General features: G+C 42.9%; 1 long non-coding RNA gene across 3 annotated transcripts; it reads right to left on the bottom strand.

The window, feature by feature from the left end:
• Positions 1-4680: 4680 nt before the first annotated feature.
• Positions 4681-15166, bottom strand: LOC123573975 (uncharacterized). 3 transcript variants are annotated; one of them, XR_006698734.2, is made up of 4 exons: positions 14988-15166; positions 10328-10528; positions 7052-7114; positions 4681-4937 (listed from the first exon to the last, which is right to left on the bottom strand). It is a non-coding gene; the product is annotated as an uncharacterized lncRNA (long non-coding RNA). The 3 variants fall into 3 exon arrangements; XR_012413705.1 differs by having other exon boundaries at positions 15139-15166; XR_012413706.1 differs by lacking the exon at positions 14988-15166 and adding an exon at positions 10566-10950 and having other exon boundaries at positions 10328-10480.
• Positions 15167-15837: the final 671 nt, after the last annotated feature.

Here is a 15837-nt window from a genome sequence, read left to right as displayed (position 1 = left end):
ATCGGGCAGTAAACAGGCCAAGATCTTTCTGGTCAGAGCTTGGCAGCACGAAATGAGGAAGATGCCAACATTGTTGCCAAATGGATGGCTCATATTTTCCATCTTTGTCTTTGTGGATGCCAGTCATGTGTTCCCTGTGGTGCCCAAATTGTGCAACAGACTCTGGAGGCTCTGCGCCAGCACAAGGGTCTAGGATGGGGTTAGGCCTTCCTGATGGGCATAGGCCTGGATTGAGTCAGTGGATATATGTTCAGCCTGAATAATCAGCTATGGTGGGCTCGACAATGTCTTGGTTGGGTATATGAAATCAGAAGCGAAGGCTGAGAGCGGCCCTACGAAAGGCAGGATGGATGGGTCAGAAGGGGGAACTTGGGTTGGTGCTGATTGTAGAGGTGAGTATGGCCACCAGGCTAGGCTCAGAAGGAGAGAAGTTGAGGAGTCAGGTGAGGCCACAGCTTGGATATAGCTAAAGACAATAACTAAGATCATTCCAGATGCTTCCCAAGGGAGATGTGGTACTGATGGAGGCTTCCATTCACTGAAGCATGGCTTACAGTTTCTCTCAGCAGCTCCACTATGGGGAAATCAATCTACCTGTTTTCTCTACGACCTGGTATGCGGTGGGCCAGGGCAAGAAAAGAGGGATACTGGTTCCACTGGAACAAAAGCGGAGTATTCTTTGGATCAGGGCCACTGAGTCTGGGTAAACAGTGCTGTCTCCTGAGCTGAACTCTGAGGAAAATCTAGATTTCTGTTCATTCACAGGGCTTGGAGAAAGGTCCCTGCCATGCGATATCTAATCAGAATGTCAATATGAGAAAATTAGTGATTTAGGGAAAGTGTTCTTCAATTTACATCTGTATCCATGTGAGAAGGAAAGAGGAAGAGGAAGAGGAAGAAGAAGAGGAGGAGGAAGAGGAGGAAGAATCACTGTCCTAGAGTATATCAACAATTGTAAAACCCCTCTGAGGTCCCTAAATCAATTTATTAGCCCCTGATCTGGAGCTTCTCTTGACCTGTAGTTGGCCCCTCAACCTGGTTTGTGACTTACAGAACCCTAGGGATGGCATATAGTGGGCTAGTGGGAGGAGAGCAGGTGAATGATGGGGAGGCACTACCATGAGATCTTCAGCCTCCTGTTGAAGGGGTACATGTCTTTCAGGACCCCCACATCTTCCAGAACTCTTTCCAGAACTTATTCTGAAACTCTTGTGAGTCCTCTAGGCATCCCTAGGAAGGACGTTTCTGGTCTAGGTAGCAGGTGAGATCCTCCCTTTGCTGGAGAGATATGAAGTCAGGAATCTTCTATGACCTCTTTGGTAGTAATGTCCACACAGAGAGTAAAACGAGGTTGTTGGATTGCAGGAGTCAGGGCTTGGATGTCCCGGAAGAGTGCCATATCTTTCCTTAGAGCTGCTTTTTCTTCTGATTCTGAGGTGGCCATCACTGGCCCCAGACTCTGTGGCTCAGCCATGTCCCAACAAAGTGTCATTCTAGAAGGAGAGGCAGCCTTCCTGAATGACTACATTCTAGTTCCTGAAGGCTGCCAAGCCCCCTGGACTTTTTCTTGATTAACTTTCCTGAGACTTTAGGACATATTATATGTACTAAGTACATAAATTAAAAGTCTGCATGTAATAGTCTTTTACTGGGCAAGTAAGTCTTAGTCCCAATGTGGAAAAATATTGCCCTATAGTACATCTGAAAAAAAACCACAAGCAAACCTAAGGCTAAAACAAACAAACACCCTTGGCTTCTTCAAACTTTGGCTATACACAAGAGACCTTGCAATTCTCAGCAGAAATGTCTTGTGCACATCAAAGCAAGATATAGGTGCTTAAAGCTTGTCATGGATACTGGAATACCTTCTGAATGTGAGGTTACGTGCAATGTAGGGTGAGGGGAAATGTATAATATCTCTGGCCCAGGTGAAAATGACCTCATCTATCTGTATCATCTCCACTCACAAAGTGCTTCTTAGATTGAATTATCCGGGTGATTGCTTTATCTCTCTGTCATGCATTCCATGTATAAAATTATCTTAACATTAAACACTGTGCTATTCTTAAAAATGGAACCCAAGCTCTTATAGCATTTTACAAATCTATAGTTCAATTTGTACTTCCTAGAATTTTTTTTTATAATGTCGCTTTTTAAAAAATTCTCAGAGTGTTGATTTGTGAGGCTGAGCTCCCTCAGGAATAGACTGACCTCCAGCAACTGCTCATTCCACCCCTAGTAGGAGCTTGAATAATGACTGAGTGACAAAGTGTCCCGTTCAGTTATTATTCAACTATATTAAATTGCTAAAGTTGGTAATTGGAGCATATCTTATTACAAAGGCAAAAGTTCAACATTTTTCCCCAGGCACAATAGGCTTGCACATTTGAAAACTTCTGGTCTGGTAAGGAATAAGATGTCAGGGCATGGAGTATGCAACAAATTAAACAGGGGAAAATATATTAACCAAACCCAGGCACAATTACCAAGCATTACTTTGAAGATATTTACCAATCTCAAGCTCTTATAATAGGGATGATGGGAGAGATAAAGTAGAAGGGGATCTTGAAAATAAATCAGTATTCCCAAGCTCTAGGAGGCTGACACCATTGAAAAACTGTCATTTAAAATATACTAGGGGCTAATAATAGAAGGTAAATACAGGTTGTTTACAACATACTGTTTATCCACATTGGTTGGTGCTCATGCTATATCAATTATTGAATATTTTGAAACCTGATTTTATTAAAACTCATTTGGATCCATAGTTACAGGCTATGTATTGGAACTATCATTTGGGGTCTGACTGAGATGTCCAATTATTTCTAAAATGGTACTGTGCAGAAGGAGCAGTTTTACTGAGATAATAGGAGCTTTGGGTACCTGCATGAATATGGTCACACCAAGTTACTGCTTCAAAGAACAAGAAGTGAATACTGTGAGAACTGCAGAGACCACAGCCTATAGTGGTATTCCCCAAATGGGTCTGATCAGAAGACTCATCTGGGGGTAGTTGTTTAATAACTTAGATTCCCAGGTACCTTCTCTGGAGGTTATGATTACTAGGTCTGTCTAGGGTAGGCCTAGGAATCGGTATTTTTGACAGTAGTCCCAGTGATTCTTTTGGTAAGAGAAATTTGGGAAATAACTATTGACATTCATAATACTACCATTCATTCATTATTTTAATTATTTCACAATTACTATGGTATTTTTCAAAGTATGAGCCTGGATTTCCCACATAAAATCACCTGGGCTGTTTGACTAAAGTTCTGGGCTGGAGCCCCATTCCAAACCTACCAGATAGATCTCCAGAGATAAGATCCAGAAATCTGCACTGCAAATGAGCATCCCTGGTGGTTCTTAGGTAATAAAGTTTGGGAACACTTGGAGTGTGTGTCAAGCACATCTGTGTTTCTTCGAGCTGCCCATTCTCATTCAATAGGCAACAAACACTTCATTTAAACACCTAAGGCACGAATCAGTGAATGACTTGCGTAGAGGTGATGTAAAGTGTGAAGGGAGAGTGGCAGCTCTTCCTGCTTTCAACCAGCCATCCACAGGCTTGTGAAAGCAAGAAGGGAGGCTACCCTGCAGACAGAGCAGCCAGGTTTTGGGGCCCATGAGAGAGGCAAGTGAGGCCCAAGTCCTTTGAGCCTCTGGAGTCTGTGGATGTGGCCAACCAACACCTGGCTGGAAATAGTCATGCAAAAGCCCCACGACCTCAGGGTCAAGGGCTAGGGCACTGGTGAGAGCTCTCACTCGGAATTTCCTGCTAGAGCACTAGACCTGCAGCACATAAATGTACTTTTCTTCTTTCTTCTCGCATTTCCTTAGTTTTGTTTGTGGAACGGTAATGGAGGCTTCCCAGGCATTGTTTCATTCTGACACCATAATAAGGTCTGTTCCCTATTGAGGTTCAGAAGCGTATGGAGTGTTCATTGTTCCTGTGGATTTTTTCTGATGCACAATTGTGTTTAAAATAACTTGTCCAAAGTATGTCTGGAAAATAATAAGTAAATTTATTTTAAGTAAATGTTGGCAGGTGATTCCAATTCTGATTTTCTTTGATTGCTCATGCAAATGAAAATTTAGGTGAATGCCCCTCTGGTTTCAAATAGTAAGAGTAACAATAACAGTAATAAATAAGGTACTCAAGAACTTTGAGGGGTTGTAACTCTAGCATAGGATTTTGAGTAAAACATCGGAATGGACCTCACTTTCTTCATCTGTAAAATGGGAATAATGAGACCTGCCATAGCTACCTTACTGGCTTGCTGAAAGTCCGGTAATTCTATAGTACTGATGCTTGGTAAACTATATATAAACTTTTTACTTTATACAAACATTGGTTGTTGGGTTTAATAAATTTTTTTCTTGATACTTTTTTGTCCTCTGGCTTCAGATGTCATTGAAACATTTTTAGACAGTATGAGTCAACCTAAAATAAAGCACTGAAAACTCACAGGAATTTGCGTAAAAGGTGCTTATCGTTGCAATTCCCTCCATTACAGAGATAATTGCTTGCACCAAGATATTTTATTTGTTAAGCTCTGAGAAGGCGGAATTATGATCCAAATAGTTCCAGTGGCAAATGAAAGGCACTTGGAAACTATGGTGCATTGTTCTGTTCTTCTGGAAGGCAAAACACTGCCGGGACAAGGACGGAGCCATTCCAAGTGGGTGATGAAATTTACTTTATTGACATTATCAATAAGGAAGTATTTATGGGAAACAAACATGAAGTGTAGCTCACACTTACAGGATTTGGCAGGTAAGCAAAGCGAAGTGGGGTGTCTAATCATGAGGCCCAAACCTTTGAGCTTGCTTGGCATTGATTTCAGCTCTGGACAGCTACATGGGCTTCAGGTCATTATCTTCTTCCATGAAGCCTCAGCTTTCTCTGGCACAAAATGGACATAAAGCTCTCCAGTACACTGTAAGATCATAGAAGATAATATTTTGCACTTGAAGTTAAATATCACACATAGTTTATCCAGTTACTAGGTAATAAATATTGCTTCTTTCATGTGGGTTGAAATCCAGAAAGGTACAGAATAGAGTTAGAAAATGCCAAGAGGAACAGAGGTCTCTTGAATATTTTGGCTGTATAATGCAAATATCTTACTTTTCGTTTTCTTTTTCAAGGATACCCTATTGTAAGATCATCAAAAGGAAAAGAAAAGCACCCCTCTTTAGGTATGTAGATGAAAAGGAGCTTTATCATTCCAAATCACCCTCTTTCCACTTCCCGGAATCTTATGAGAACGGTGAAGACTGGTACATCAAATGCAAGTTCATAAAATAATTATGGCCATGTCTTAAATTCATGCATGTTATTACAAGTTGATGAATCATTGCTCGTTCCTGCAGAATTTTTTCAACTGGAAAAAAAATGTTAATATATTGATGGTTAGAGTTGCCAGATTGACAAATCCAGAGAACAAAGGACTTTTCTTTTAGGATTAGGTAGGAGTCATAGCCTGTTTAAAGCTGAAGGAAACTTTAAAACAATCAGTTTATAGATGAGAAAGCTGGTGCAAAGATACAGGTAGTAACAGTAATAATAATAAACATTTATTGTGTTTTACATACTAGATTTGTACTCAGTGATTTACATGCATTATTTCATTTAATTTTCCAAACAACCTTGGAAATAGGTGCTATCACTAATGCTGTGTTAGAGATAGGGAAACTGAAGTTTAGAGAGATTAAGCCACTTGCTCAAGGCTAAACAGCTTGTTGATTCTCCTGAGCTGCCTTGATGAGAAGTACCATTCATTCATTCAAATAATTAATTAACATTTACTGAGCACATATTATATGTCACACGTTGTGCTTCACACTGGGAACACAAAGGTAAACCAACAAGATATGGTCCCATCTTTGCAGTGTGTGCAGAGCAGTGAGGGAGACAGACATATATCAACTGTCATATCAACACATAATTACAAAGCAGAACCAGTAGGTTTTGTTTGTTTGTTTTGAGACAGAGTCTCACTCTGTTGCTCAGGCTGGAAGTGCAGTGTCATGATCTCGGCTCACTTCAACCTCCGCCTCCCGGGTTCAAGCGATTCTCCTGCCTCAGCCTCATGAGTAGCTGAGACTACAGGCCCATGCCACCACACCTGGCTAATTTTTTGTATTTTTAGTAGAGACAGGGTTTCACCATGTTAGTCAGAATGGTCTCAATCTCCTGACCTTGTGATCCGCCTGCCTTGGCCTCCCAAATAAACCAGTAGTTTTTAAGGTAAAGTACAGGATCTGTGAGAGCAACGAAGTCTTTTTTGTCCAAGGAGACAGAGTGGCTTCTCCGAGCATGTAAGTGTCATACTGAAACCTGAAGGATTAGCAGGAGTTAACTAGAGAAGGTTAGGGAAATGTAAGAGTGTCTCAAATTGGGTGATTCGAGTACAAAGACCTTTGGCTGGAGTGCAAAGTGCTAGTGTGGGGATGGGAGGTGGTAGAGAGAGATGAGAGGAAGGCAGGGGCTGATTCTTCAGAACCTTGAGATATTTGGTCTCTAACATGAGAATAATAGCTTTTGGAATTATCTTCACAAAAGGTCACTATGTCCTGCCAGTTACCTAATATTACAGCCTTTCTCCAGGTTTCTTCCTCCCCAGATGTCTGGAGCACCCCAGAGCAATGGCCTTGGGTCTGATAGTCCTATAGTTCCCAGGTCCTTCAAGGTCTTCCAAGAACCTCAGATGCTTTCTCTGCCCCATTCCTCTCCTACCCACTTACTGTAAGACTATAGTACACTCTTTTAAAGTGTTCATGTGTGTGTGTCTCCTCAATGTTCATTCTTGCTCCTTTTCCCAAATGCCCAAATCTTACATGTCAGACTGACTCCATTTAGTGAAGCCACTGAAATTCCTAGAACACAATATATTTTTTAAGAACAATATACCTGTGAAACCATGTAATTTTATCTCATGTTTATTGACATATTTCATTAATAGCTTCAAAACTTCTATTACAATCTCACTTAGGTTTGGAAGACAATGCCCCGGTACCACCACCCTTACTGACAAAAACTATCCCTTACCCATTGTCTGACTGCTGAGACATCTGTTAGGGCTTCTTTCTTTAGTTGTAAGCATTCTCCAGTCTGTTAAAATAAATGAATAATCTGAAAACATGGAACATGTAAGTTATCAATCATTTATGTCATAATGGAAAGAGTTTTGGATCTTTCCCATGGGCAAGTTTCGATAGAAACAGAGGGGAAGTGCAGAAGGTCACTGAACTCCTGGCTGAGGTGGGAAGGCGAGTCGAGGAGGGTGGAGGAGGAGAGCTGGGAGACGAGGTTCACCTCTGTGAAGCTGACAACTTTTAACAAGGTCATTCTTCTTTCTTTCCTATTCCTAAATATGATTTATTTATTCTTTGGTAATTATCCATTACATTGAGTAAAATTCTGGTTAATATTTTTACTGTGGTTTCCTTTAGGCTGTAATTATTGGGAAACTTTTGATTAAAAATAGTAACTTAAAATATAAACACTTAACCCTGGCTATATAACCAACCACCCAAATAGACTTACATTTTTTTCATATTTCAGTTATTTTCCATTCAAATACAGTAAAACATTTTAAAGGAAAAATGTGCCCAAAGGCATCATTTGGCTTAATGGGAGATGCTACTCTGGAAAAAAAAAAAAAAGCTAAATTCAACAGCAGCGTGATTCAAGATGATTGACACTTGAGAGTGGGCATCCAAGTTCCTTTCACAAGTAGTAGGGGGAGCTTGGCTTCAGCTGAACATTTACTTATCAGTGTTTGTGCTACTGGTTTCCAGGCAGTGTATAAATTACTGCTTGCTTGTGTGTGGTACAGAAAATGAAGGCAAATTCTTTCTTTTGGGAGGCAACCAGTCTATACCTGATTTATTAGATATGGTAACACTGGGCTGACTAATGAGAGGGATCAAAATGAGCCATGACAAAATGGCAGTGTGCTAAATCAGGAAGACTCTGGAATTCTGCTATTACGTTGGGGCTTACTGCTTGACTAGAAGGAAATATGCTGTAGTGGTTAGAGGGAAATGGTCTTTCTGTTCCAATCCTGTATCTACAGCAACTTTGAAGTGGTTTGTAAAGTTATATTTCAAGCTATGCAGCCTCACACCAGGTGTTAACCTAGGGGTAACTGTTTGTCAAGTTTCCTTCAAAGGCTGTTCAGGGACTTTGAACAAGTGGAAAGTGTCTGCTGTTTGGGGATTGCCAGCATTGTTATGGGTACAAAGTGATTCATCCCCACTGAGGAACAGCCACTTCTGGCCAGAAAGAGGTAAAATGGTCACTATGTCAAAGATAGTCAAGGAACAGGAAGAAATTCAAGACAGAACTATCCAGGTGGGGGGCAGCTGGAACACGATGGTGATCCAGAAGTGCTGCTTGAGTTCTGGTTAGCAGGTGCATGGGGCGCCTAATGGAAAGTGGATAGAAGCCATGGGAACATGGGACCCCAGTTGTTTTTTTCTTTCTGTTCTTTAAAGGGAAATGTTAGCTAAAAAGAAAATATTGTCTTTCCTTTATACAGAAAGCTGACCAGTTGTCCTGTGTCACGCCAAATGGAGAAACACAACAGCTAGCATGTGTGGTAGGGGAGTGAAGTGGCGGTCAAACACAGAAGAGTTTGACCAATTACCCTTGGAAGGGAAGGTTACGTGGTATATTTGATCAAGATTGTAACAATGCCATTGTAAAAAAATTTTGCTCTTTTCCCACATACCAACCTCCTTTTTTTCAATCAAAGCCATATGGTTCAACCAGAAATTTTGCTTGATGAGCATTTGAAGAGGCCAGAAGTGAACGGCAAGGGAGTGGTCTGAGAGCCCCACCCTCTCCCACTGTCCCATTCCCTCTGCATTTTACAAAGCAGATCATCCCTGGAGGAGAATCAAATTCCTGTGAATCTCCAGTAACTTTTCCAAATTTGTTAAACATAAAAATGCCCAGGAATGAGCATAGGCCAAGCTAACCATGGGAGGAATTTAGTTTATAAATTAGGTTTGAAGCAAGAATAATAATAGTCCCTCCCTAAAACTGATCTCCACCTTATTCAGGGGCTGAAACTGTCTTTGTAAGACTAATGAAAGGCCACAAGATTAGAATTATGTAAGGGGCTGAATTCTGCTAAAATGTAGGTATAATTTCTATAATCTCTTACTGCTTAGGAGTCATGTGACCAGCAGTCACAAGATTTGTGACTTCCCCAATTGCCCCTGTAGATAACATCACTTTTGTAGAACTTAAGATTGGTCTTTTGAGATGTTTTTCAGACTGACCTCACCCAGAATCATAATGCCTCACTCAACCAGTCGAATGGCCCCCTACCCAGAGATGGATTTAGCACAGGAGGACCATTTTCCACATCCCTATCATTGTATCCTCAACCAATCAGCAATACCCATTCCCTAGTCCCTTGACCACCAAACTATCCTCGAAAATCTGTAACCTCTGAGCCTTTGGGGAGACTGATTTGAGTGGTAACTCCAGTCTCCCATGTGACCAGCCTCACATCAATTAAACACTTTTTTTACTGCAATACTGCAGTCTCAATGAATTGATTCTGTGTGTGCAGTGGGCAGGAAGAAATCAGTGGGCAATTACATTGGGAGGGTCTTCATATCCCCAACTCCCCACCATGACTCAATGCTCTTGCTCAGTGTGCTCCAGGCTCATAAGCTCCTTCTTCCTTCCTCCCCAATTCCCCCCAGATAGCTTCCATTGGCTGTAGCAAAGGTAGAATTTATCCTGTCTTCATAATTTTTAGAACCTCACATTACTGCTTAGAATAGTACAATGGAAGTCCAACCTACAATTCCTACTATTAGGGAATTCAAAGTCTAGCCAAACAACAGAAACCTCTACATCACTGTGGAACAACAACAACAACAACAACACTGATTTATGAATTCACACAACACAGCACACACATATGGTAGCTGGCAAGAGGCTACAAGGTCAGGATGAAATCTTACACAATGTATGCAGCAAAGCAGAAGAAATAATAATACATCTCCCACATCCTTAAGAAACAAACAATTACATCTTGGGACAGGCTCTCAGGTTAGCTCCAGTGGTACATTTTGCATTTGGGTTATGGGACCCATGACCTTGAAGACATCTCTGTAAAACTGGAGACTGGGCTTATCTCGCCCCTGGAAAGATCCATTTACATTCCAAAAGGTTAGAACAAGGACTTAAGCCTACTGGTTTTCAAGGAGAGTCTTACTAACAGAAAGGTTCGTAAGTATAGAATCAACTTCTAATACACCCCTCTCCCATAGTTAGAAAACATTCTGTCCCTTTTCATACCTCCAGCCCGGAGGCTGCATGTGGCTCTCCATGGCTTTCTCCTTCAATGCCACCCATTATCTGAATACTTCTATGTAGAAGCGTCTGTGGTTGGGAGTCAGGTCACACAGTGTGGTTTTCCCAAGTGACACCCTCCTTTGGCAGAAACAGCTCCTTTAGAGATCAAGAAGCCGCTTTACTGAGGGCCAGGGTCTCAGCAAGCTAGAAAGAAGAAAGCAATCTGATTAAAGGAACTTACATTAAACTCTGCTGATGGCAGCCCTCCAACCTGCCCGTTGGTGCTGTTCATGTGAGGAAGCAGGGAAAGAATCCTTTCAGTCCATTGAATCACATGTTAAATTAGCTCTAGAAACTTGGAGATTGAGAGGGAGAAGTATGTGAGATCTTCTTCCTACCACTTGCTTGAATTTAACTCCAGGCACCTACTCAGTGCATCTTAACATTTAGTATGATGCTAGTAATACCTATTTAAAATGCACGCTTCTGACCTTCTTGTCTGATTCAGCAGCTTTGAGGTGGAACCAAAAAATTGTACATTTTTGTAAAGCTCCCCAGGTGATTGTGATGCCAGTGAAACTCAGAAATACTGACCTTCTTTGTGGAGATACCCAACAGCCACACATGACCCCACCTGCCTAACCGGGGGTTTCTAGAAGCTAGAGTAACCTGTGCCCACAGTGACCTAGGTCACTTGGAAACACTTCCCAAAGTGTATTTTGGACTCTAGGGACCTGATCCTAGGGCTCTTAATAAGTGTTAGAGGGGTGAGACAAACCAAGTTAAGCAAGTGTTTCTGCTGTAGTACTTCTTAGACTCTTTAACATATTAATATATCATGAATCTTGAGGAGAAGTATGTAACATGTAAAATATTTCAAATTTATATGGCCACAGACTCATCTGTCAAATCTGGAGCACATCTTGGGAAAGTGTGATCTGTAGGTCATCAGAGTTTTTTGCTCTGCATAAATGGCTACTGACGTGTTTGATTTTGCTTTATAAAATAGCATTAGATACGTAAATGTATGTGGGCTGAATCATGTGTAATAAATGTCATATGCTGAGTGATACACTGTCCCAGGCACTGTAATAAGTGTCACATACATGATCTCATTTAACCTTCACAATAATCCTGTGAGATGGGCATTATTCTTCCTATTTGATGATAAACTGGGCTTGGAAGAGCTGAAGTAACTTATCCAAGATCACACAATTAATACAGAACAAAGCCGAGATTCAAATCCAGGACTTAAATCCAGCTCAATCTGTCTTCTAAACCCACACCTTTCTCCCTATACTCCACTGCCTCCTTAGCAACACTGTAATAATTACAGTGGAATCTCACCTTCTGTGGGGTTAGGTTCTAAAGTTAAGTGCAATCAAAGATAAATGAGAAAAGACCTAAGTCACTGATAAAGTATAGTTATACAAGGTTTTGGGCATATAACCCTGCCCAGTATTATGTTTGTATAAATATATAACATGTATGTGTACATAAAATATAATTTTACAGCATTTTTATTTTTAAGTATGCAAAAGAGACAGAACTTGTATAGTTGAATTCATGTAAGTTAAACACCTATATAATGTCTCTCTACATATGCATACCTCTAAATATGTGCCAGACTAACAGTGGTAACATCTTACAGAATTTTACAGCTTTAGAACCAGCAGGAACTTCTATGGTCAAGTGGTTTGTATTACCTTTGACAGAACTGAGGCACGCAGAGGCTGTCCCTTGCCCAACTTCACTGTCTACCTTCATTTCCAACAAGTTTGGGAGCCTGTGTATCTGCTCATAGCTAGGAGGAAAGCAGAGGAAGGCCAGTTCTCCTTACTTTTTGCCCATTGTTACACAGCTAACCCAATAAATGAAATTCAGGTTGCTGCGAGATGGTCAAGGTCTGGGATTTACATCTTGCAGGGACGCAGCCCCTTTCTGAGGCTGACAGCTGCGGCTTCAGCTCTACCTGGGCGCTGTCTCCCCATGGGGAGGACGTTTATAGCCAGCTGTCTCTTCTGTGTGCAGTTCCTGGGATTGTTCAAACTGGTAGAAGCTGAGAGAGCCCAAGGGAAGGAAATCTGCAGCTATAGAGCCCAACATGCTTTCTACACACACACACACACACACACACACACACACACACACACACGCACGCACACACTTGCCCTCATTCCTTTAAAACAGAAAGAAGCCAGAACATGTGATGTAGTCAGCTGTTTGGATTCTTAGAGAGTGTTGAATCTAAGCAATGGGGCAAGTTGTGGGGAGGGCACTCCTGGTTTTGGTGGGGAGGGCAGGGACCGTTCCAGCTCTAATCAGAAGGGTAAAGGAAGTAAGCAGAGCAGCAGACCTGGCCTCTGGCTTGTGAAACAGCATCCACATCGCCCTCTCCCAATGTCCTATCAGATCTCATTAACCCTCTCCCATCCCATTATCCAGGCACCGCCTCCTTACCTGCCTTGATTATCTCAGCTAACTGCCAGGGTTGATAAGAAATCCCTCCCAAAATGTCAGAGGGCTAATAGATTAAGGGGTTCCCTCTCAGGGACTTAGCCCTTTGGGTGGGCTGTCTCACAGTTCCCAATTCTTCCAGAGCCAAAGGAAAGCCAAAGAAGCATGAAGTGTGGGAAGATTAGAGAGACATTTCTGGGCCACAAGCATGTGTGATGCTTTTCAGATCAAAACCCAGGTCATGCCTGCTATATTTGTAGGAAGGAGGGAGTCTGGGTGGGAAATTAGAGAAAGTACAGCACCCTCTGGCCTGAAGAACCTTTCATCCCTGAACTTGGAGGTGTGAGCTGCCCTTCTGAAACACAGATCCTTATCTACTCTCATTTTCCAAATGTTTGCGTTTCTATATGAAAATCTCTAGCTTTGCAGAACCACTGGGCCCCAAAAATATGGCCCAGGTCACTCAAACCTATATATTTTCTTCCTATGATTTTCCTTAGGGCAATTCATGTCGTCACAGGTGGCCCCACCCCCCAGAGCCTTCACCTGAGGGTACTGCAAGCGAACTCTCCAGTTATTTCTTAAAAATAAAATGATCCTTAAATGATGTGATGGTCAGCCACGATACTAGAGTTGTTAGCTTTCATTGGACAAAGGAACTTTCAGTGTCAGCTCTGCTGATTTCATTTAGCTGGGATGGCGACCTACATCTCACAGCATGAAGGGCCCAAAGTGATGTTTCAGGGAGAATAATCCAGAGAACTATGGGTATCAAACTTCCTGGGAACTTGTTAGCATGCCAATCCTGGGCTGAGAATATGATTTTAAGGGGACTGATGCTTCAGAATTTCTGGAATAAAGGTTGCTGTTTCTCTTGAAGTGGCAACTCCATTTGAGCGGCAGGTTATCCTGTCTGTCATTACCTGGAGAACTATACAGAAATCTCCTGCATAGCCAGAAGTCTAACCACACTCAGGGCATTGGGGAAATAGGGTGCTGGCAAGCCTGTGTTCATTTAGGTGGATCCCTGCCCTGTGCTGCCGGAGGAAGTGCCCTGTGCTGCAATGAGGAAGTTCACTGCTGTGTTTCTCAGGAGCTCAGACCAACGTGAAAATAGGACTCCGGAACTCAGAGCCTATGTTTCATCCACAAGATCATCCAATCCGCAAAAAGCACCAGAACTTGCCTGAGATCCTGAGATCCAGAGATCCTAGCCAGCTGGGCATACACCAAGCTCTAGCATAGACGAGAGGCTGGCTACTTAGCCAGGGCACATGGCCCTGGGGCAGCCTGGCCCTGGACAGGTGGAGCCAACCTCTCCAAGAACTTGCCAACACTCCACCATTCTCTGTTTACCCCAGAGGCATATTAGGCTGACTGAGACATCCCTGAGAACACAGGGGAGCTTCAACTACCTAAGACTGAAATAATCATGATCATCATCATTATCTAGTTCTAAACAAAATCATTCTAGGAGGCAGCATGCCCTTGTGCAAATTTCAAATCTGATACAAATAGCTGTGTGGCATTAGGCAGATTCCCTCTCTGTGCTTACAGTTCCTCATCTGTAAAACAGGGGTACTAAAAGAACCCTAATCCCAGCACTTTGGGAGGCTGAGGCAGGCGAATCACGAGGTCAAGAGATTGAGACCATCCTGGCCAACGTGGTGAAACCCCATCTCTACTAAAAATACAAAAATTAGCTGGGTGTGTTGGTGCACAACTGAAGTTCCCAGCTACTCTGGAGGCTGAGGCAGGAGAATCGCTCAAATCCAGGAGGCTGAGGTTGCAGTGAGCCGAGATGGTGCCACTGCACTCCAACCTGGTGACAGAGCAAGACTGTCTCACAAAAAAAAAAACAAAAAAAAAACCCGTCTCTTAAGATCGTTGTAAGAATTAAACGAGACAATGTGTGCCAAATTCTTAACAGACTCTAGCATGTAATAAGTGCTCTGTAGACAGGGCCACAGCTAGCATGCAGGGTGTCTTTGTGGTAATTGGGAAAAGGTATGCTCATTTGGGTAGACACATTACAAAAAGATGTACCTTCCTCTGGGCTGGTGCCTGGGCTCCTGTCTTGGGGAGCACAGTTCCTCCCTCACCTGGCCATCCTTTGGCTGGTCACAACCCACAAAACTGAAGGTGGAGGCTCTGTCCATACATGTCTGCTATGGTAATTACACGTGAGGGTGGGGAGGAGACTCACAGTGCTGCGCCCTCCAACCCAGGATTCTTCCCCTCCAGCAGTTCTTGCAGACAGACAACTGCACGAACTCTGAAGCTGTGGAGGCCCCATCGGAGAAGGCAGCTGACTCTCGCTTCTCAGAACCACAGCGCTGGGCTCAGCAGACTCTCACCTTGATAAACTTCTGTGAGAACAAAGGCATGGGGACACACTGAATTTTCCTTTTCTGAGCTTGAAACCAGCTGATCATGCTTCCTGTTTCTCTAAGGGCTTCCCTGACATAGGTGACTTGCTTCTTTCAAATTTGGTCATCGCCCTCTTGCCTTCCTGTGTGAGTCAGCGTGGCTGCCCTCGTGCACGCCAGGCTTCTGTCTGCGCTCCAGGGCCTGTTTCCTGGCCTCCCCAGGTAATTCCCCTCGGCCAAGGGTGAGTGTCCCCGCCCACGTCCCCTCTGCCTGGAGACGTGCTTGCTCTGGGGACATGAGTCACAGCAGCTCACCCGTCCTCTGCATCTGAAACTATTATTGGAATGCCTCTGCACACAGCACACGCCTGCTTCCCAGATTTCACAGGCTCCTGCTCCGCGATCTGCAAACCACATTGCTCAGCCCGAGATTCCATGCGGGTGATCACGGGGTGGTTTCCTCTAAGCTGGAACTTTTCTAAGAAAGTAGGTTTCTTTAAGCCAGGCATTCTGCATTCTTCAAAAAGCATCAAGCACAGAGAGTGCCTAGCAATGTGCCTGCCTTTATGGGTAATGCAAAATAAATCGTTCTGGAGCTCTGAGAATGACACAGTAAAAAGAAGAGCAAAAATGAGTGTCTCAAATAAGAGATGTGGCAGGACAGATCCTTACGGGCCTGGAGAGTTA

This window comes from Macaca fascicularis, chromosome 6, assembly GCF_037993035.2.
Source record: "Macaca fascicularis isolate 582-1 chromosome 6, T2T-MFA8v1.1".
NCBI lineage: Eukaryota > Metazoa > Chordata > Mammalia > Primates > Cercopithecidae > Macaca > Macaca fascicularis.
Note: the sequence above shows the minus strand (reverse complement) of the source record. Positions and strands in the feature narration are given on the sequence as shown.